A 6,291-nucleotide genomic window follows, 5' to 3' on the forward strand; every position below is an offset into this window, starting at 1 on the left:
TCCGCTCTCAGAAATCTGAATGGTTCTCCCCAACTTTGATTTGGAAAAGCTCTCCCAGCCCACAAGATTTGAAGGATTCCCATTCCATTTTACCCCTTATGATTGAACCACTGACAACTTGTGCTTACCAATGCTAGTGTTCCATTACTAGCCAAACCCAAAGGCCGCACAACCCTTGAACACCAGATGAACACTCCCTGAAATCTCAACAAATCCGAAAACCCCAAATGCTTCTGATGATACAGCCCCCATATCCTGAAGTCCTTTATGTTGGTGACAAGACTAAAACCTTAGCAATAAACCACTTCCCTTGGAACTCCCAGTGGCCAGCCGAGCTCAACTGCTAAAACCACTAAACCCGAACGATACTAGAGAACTAACCTGTTGAACCTAACCATAGACCTTCAACACAATACCCTTGAACCGATCTCGAACAAGAACCAGAATAACAACTGGACACATTGAAACCTACTCAACAAGATGCAACCCCCTTTAACCCACTAATGATTCATGGCATGCAAAATGGCATATAACAATCCTTGATGATACAACTCAAACAATAACAAAGAACTAAACCAAAGATAACGCTTACCCAAACCGATACAAAATCCCAAGTAATATAAACATAGATAAGAACCAAAGAGAGAGCAAAAGATACATCCCGCAATATCACCTAGTGAAGTCCCTGCCTCCCCTGACTGATACTGCAATGCCCGAATCCTCTCTGTTGGGGATCCTACCATACCCTCACCACCATTAGTGATCCTCAAAGTAGCCAGAATAGGAGCACTCATTGCTCCCCTCTCTACATCGGACAGTTGGCCTACTTGTGGCCAACTAGGTTGCGGTGAAAACATAACGGGCTTGCTCCCTGAGGATAATCCTTGCTGACATGACCAACCTTGCCACGCTAGTAGCAACCCAAACCCCTAGAACGACTTTAGAGTTAAGTGGTGATGCATTAAAAATAACAGTTCAATTTTATTATAAAAAAAATTAATATAAACCAAATGACTTTAGAGTTAAGTGGTGATGCATTATATTTGTTTATATTGAAAATAATTGTACACAAGTTATTAATATAGACATATTGCATATTATGGAGGAATAATAATCATGTACTTGGATAATTGAAATTAAAAGTTCCTTTAAAGCACTATGCTAGAATTAAATTATGATAGGTCTAGTCTTAAACCCATACTGACGACATGTTGAAATACTTTGGGTGCTAGACTTTTCATCATCGAATCCGCTAGCATAATATTAGTACTGATGTGCACGATACAAATATAATTTTCCTCCACTTGCTCTAAAAAAACAAGTATTTTGTATCGAGATAAATTCCCACTCTGCTTTAGCTATTTCGAGTGAAATTTTTTATAAAGGCAAAGTTATAGGAATTTACCTCTTTTAACATAATAGAACTGGAATTTACAATAATGAGCCTTGTGATTAAATTTCTCAACAAGATTCGATGGCAAGTTGCATTATATATGACAACATATTTTGCCATCATAGTGGATATAGTCATCAATTTTACTTATGACTCTTCCATGATATTCGCTGGCTAATAACATAAAGATGTATCCCAATAATGACTATTCATCTTTGTATTTTGCAAAGTAGAGTAAAAAAACATATCATTTCCAAGTTGTAACTTCTTTTATAAACAAGTTTGTAATTATCAGTCTCATCACAAAACTTTCTTGGCAACATTTCAAGGATCAATACCATGATTTGATTGATGACGGCTCATCAGGCCAATAATATAAGCGATTTCGGGACGAATATAAACTTTGGCAAACATAAACTTCTAATTACTTAAGCATAAGATATTAATTTCATTTGATCTTGTTGTACCTTTATTTTTAGCATGGTTGTATAAATCGGCCTAGGGGGACGATTAATCGGTGCCTAGATGCTTAGTGGTCTCCATCCGCCTACGAATAAGGGTTAGAGGGTAAAATAATTGGCCTTAGTCAATATCGGTCAAAATCGGTACAACTCGGTCCAAATCGGACTAAATCGGTCCAACTCGGACTCAAAATTGGGCCAAATCGGTCCAGCTAACCAGGCTCGAAAGAACCAGCTAGCACACCGAGTAGTTGGGTTTGAATTTTTAAAGGAACCTAAGTCTCCTTTTATAAGATATGGGTGCCTTTGTTTATTTTCCCACCAGCGATGTGGGATGACAAACTTGTAACAATTCTATACATATTTGCACATGATGGTCTATTGGTTCACAACTCCACCGATTCAATTCAAACTCATTGTGATGTCGTTTTCTGCTAGATCGAACGCGGAAATTGGTAAAGTCGACTCTCTCACGACTTAAGGACAAAAGAAGTAAAACATCAAAAAGTTGAATCTTCTTCCTCCGTTCACGCTATCGCCTTTTGCTCTAGTTTATCATCCTCCTCCAACCTTGTTGTTGCATTGTCGACTCAAAGTTGTTGCCCTTCTCCTCCGATGTCATCCATGACTCTGAAAGCCCTTTGACCCAGTCCTTATCATCTATGAAGGTTTGTTCTTCAATCTATACTCAGATTAGTTGCTAAGGTGTTTTTTGTTGGTAAAATCGATTCTCTCTCGACTTAAATTGGCAAAATCAGCTTAGTGTTCTTCAATCTATACGGATGTTTGTTCTTCATATACACTCGATTCGCTGTTAAAACATATTTTAGACAAACCTGTAAACTCAATTGAAGGCAAACTTATGTTGTTACTATGTTTGTGTAAATGGTTGTCTGATCACTGGGAATCACGATTTCAGTGATTTTGGTTATATAATGCTTAAGAGAAATTTCAGTGATATGGTTGATATGGTTGTTTGATAACTAGCATGCCAAGTGTTTGTTTAAATTCTTAAGAGAAATTTCAGCGATTTTGGTCATAAAATGCTTTGATGGTCCAACAACATTTACACGAATCTGAATTGCACACCATCTGAATTGATGTTACATCATTCAAACATATATCAGGTACCAAAAGAAAAACTTAATTAATCTGTTGGATTTGCTTTCTTTGCATACCATTGAAATCAAGAATCTGAATTGCATACCATCTGACTTACATTCTAGTTCTTTACATAGCATGTGCTCCATTGAAATCAAGAATCTAAATTTCATACCATCTGAATTGAAATCTGAATTGCATTCTAGTTCTTTACTATTGCTGCTCATTCATCAAAATCTTCAAAGTCAAAGAAAAAAAGGATTCAAAGCAAAAAGGAATAGAGAAACAAATCTTGAAATGAATCAGCCGAAGAAACCAAGAGGGAGACCAAGAAAGAAAGCTTCTAATAATGTTCTTGCTCCCTTAACATTCACAATGTAGTAGTTGGTTATTTAGATGTGATGTATTAAGAATCAAAGGATTTTTTTGTAATCATAGTTTCATGTTACTAATGTTATATTTATTAAATTTTTAATATTTGTTTTTTTAATTTATAATGTTATCTTTATTAATGTTGTATTTAATGTCATATTCTTAGGATTAATGATATATTTATTAATTTTTTTAATAATTAATGGTCACCGATTAATCCCCCGATTAATCTCCGCCAACCCGATTAATCTCTTAACCCCAGTCCACCAATTAGCCTACGTCGAACGATTTCTACAACCTTATTTTTAGGTATTGAAATGATCTGAAAATGTTTCCTTTAACTACGGAAACAACTGAAGGGAAGCATTATTGCATGTTATCCTAACTTAATACACACTCGATATATCCTTTTAGGATAATCCCAGTGTTCTAAAAGGCGCGCCATGGCGTGAGGCGTGGCTTTGCCGTTACGAAAAGTTTCATAACGTTGCTGTTAGGTGTAACGCGTAGCAAGGCGTGATATGGCGCGCCATGGCGCGTTATGGCGTGTTATGGCGCGTGTTTTTTCGTTTGAGACACAATTTTTTTTCTCTTTGTTATGTTTTTTCAAACCGGAGATACAAGTATTGTGGTTTTTGTTAACTTTTTGTTATTAGTTATTGATTTAACACTTCTAAAAAGTAGTTATATTTAATATAAATTTATATCTATGTGGTAATATAATTTTAAATTAATACAAAATCGCCGCCTTACATTACGCCTTGAAACATGTCATGGCTCGCCATGGCTCGTTAAGCTTGAGGCTTGGCCTTGCCGCCACGCCACGCCTCACGCCATTTAAAACCTTGGATAATCGTATTCGATATATTCATATGCCTATAATATACAAGGCTTCAGTAGGATCTTTTATATCGATGTGACATAATAGAAAATGTTTTGATTAATGCAACATATAAATGTCATTACTCGCCAAGAGAATGTCATCTACATATTATACAAGTATGATAAATTTCCTCCCACTAATCTCGAGGTATATACATTGATCTATTTCATTCTTAATAAAGTTGTTCCTTTTCATGACTTTGTCCAACCTTAGATATCATTAACACAAAGCTAGTTTTAGCCTATATGATGATTTCTTGAGTTTAAACACTATATGTTATTGACAAATAGAAATAAATCCTATCGGTTTGGTCATGTATACATTTTCGTGTTAGTCATTATTAAGAATAACTATTTGACGTCTATTTGATGTAGCTCTGAATCAAAATGAGCTACAAGGGCCATTACGATCATAAGGAAGTCATTTTGAGAAACGAGTGAGAACGTTTCTTGGTAATAAATACCTACATACCCTTGTTTTGTGAGTACCCTTTAGAGACAAATCAAGCTTTATTGTCCGATGTTAATCACTAGGATCCAACTTTGGCCTTAAAGACCTACTTTCATCCTATAGGTAGAAATCCTTTGGCAATTCGGCAAGTTCCCAAACATCTTTCTTTTATAACGAATGTGGAGCTCCTCAATAGAGTCCAAGGGGTCATGCATTCTAGTGACATATCTCCTAGATCCACAAATATTGTTTTCAAAAGAATTGGTTTTGCTAACCAGAAAGGGCTAGCGGCGCAGCTTGTTTCCCGTTTGCCTTCAATCGATATGCATTGAACCTTTATGTTATCGGTAAATACCGCTTTGTTATATTTAAAAAAAAATCTCTTTAATCATTGCTTCATTCCACTTATTTGATTGATCACAAGTTATGATATCACTATACATAATTTGGTTACAATCCTTCCTTATGAAGATCAACCTCATTTAAATAGGTTATGTAATCGTTAAAATTCATGGGCCGCTTACATCAAAGAAAATGTCTTATAGGCCATTTCGTTCATGGCTTTCGTGTCAATGTATTAAGTGGGCTCATTTTGTGGTATTTCATTTTCATTTTCATTTGAGGGGTCATGTTCATAAAGAAAACATGAATCTCCTTATGAAGTGCTAATCATAATTGGCACTTGAATTATAGTTGACGATTATTGGAGGTCAAAATCCCTCAAAGAACCACTCCTACTGATTTTGACTTCTCAAGATTTATGCTTCATTAGGAGATTCAGAATTTTAATTTAACAAGTATGGATAAATGTAAAAAAAATTATTTATGATTTATGATCACATACGTCCGTTGAGAAAATCCACAAATAGTGGTATAGATAGCTTTTAGTAATCTTGAACTTATTGTGGATCTTTCCTTATTCTCATTTACATATTTAACACGTTTATTGAATATTGAGTAGTGAAGGTATAGTGGAACTTCATATTTTATGATATGTACCCTCTTATTATGTCATGAGTGGCCTAAGCTTTAATACCACAACATGGATGACCTCTTCACTTCGTAATTATGTTTGTTCAACTTATCATTACGTAATAAAGATTCCAAAAGTGGTTGTTGAGTTTTAATTGATAGAGGTATCCCTCCTCCAGTCATATGAGAATTGAAACTAATAGTTACATGATTGTATCAAAACTAGGGGTGACAATTTATGACACGAAACGACAAAAATACACGACACGAAACGAAATTGGGACGAAGCTGAAATTTGAATTCATGCTCGTGTTAACTGTTAAAAACACGATGTCGTGTCGTGTCATGTTCGTGCTCAAAATTCGACATGAAATTGACACGATTTAATAGTTATTTATCGTGTTTGTTATGTTATATTTGATAAAGTATTCATTAAATAAACTAGTTTTTAGTATATGTTATATTTATCGTGTCGTGTCGTGTTTGTCGTTTTTTAATTCGTTCGTTTTTGTGTTAGTTAAAAAAAACACGACATCGTGTCGTGTCGTGTTCGTGTTACATAAAACTTTGTCATGGCTTAAGCAAATGTATGCAAAGAAGACAATAACTTGATTTAATGGGATAACAAGATTAAAACATATCATTACACCTATTATTAA

General features: G+C 35.1%; 1 long non-coding RNA gene across 1 annotated transcript; it reads left to right on the forward strand.

The window, feature by feature from the left end:
* The first annotated feature begins 1,119 nt into the window (after window positions 1–1,119).
* LOC111918643 (uncharacterized) lies at window positions 1,120–3,430 on the forward strand. Its single transcript, XR_002859301.3, has 2 exons — window positions 1,120–2,522; window positions 3,162–3,430. It is a non-coding gene; the product is annotated as an uncharacterized LOC111918643 (long non-coding RNA).
* Window positions 3,431–6,291: the final 2,861 nt, after the last annotated feature.

Source organism: Lactuca sativa, chromosome 5 (genome assembly GCF_002870075.4).
Source record: "Lactuca sativa cultivar Salinas chromosome 5, Lsat_Salinas_v11, whole genome shotgun sequence".
Lineage (NCBI taxonomy): Eukaryota > Viridiplantae > Streptophyta > Magnoliopsida > Asterales > Asteraceae > Lactuca > Lactuca sativa.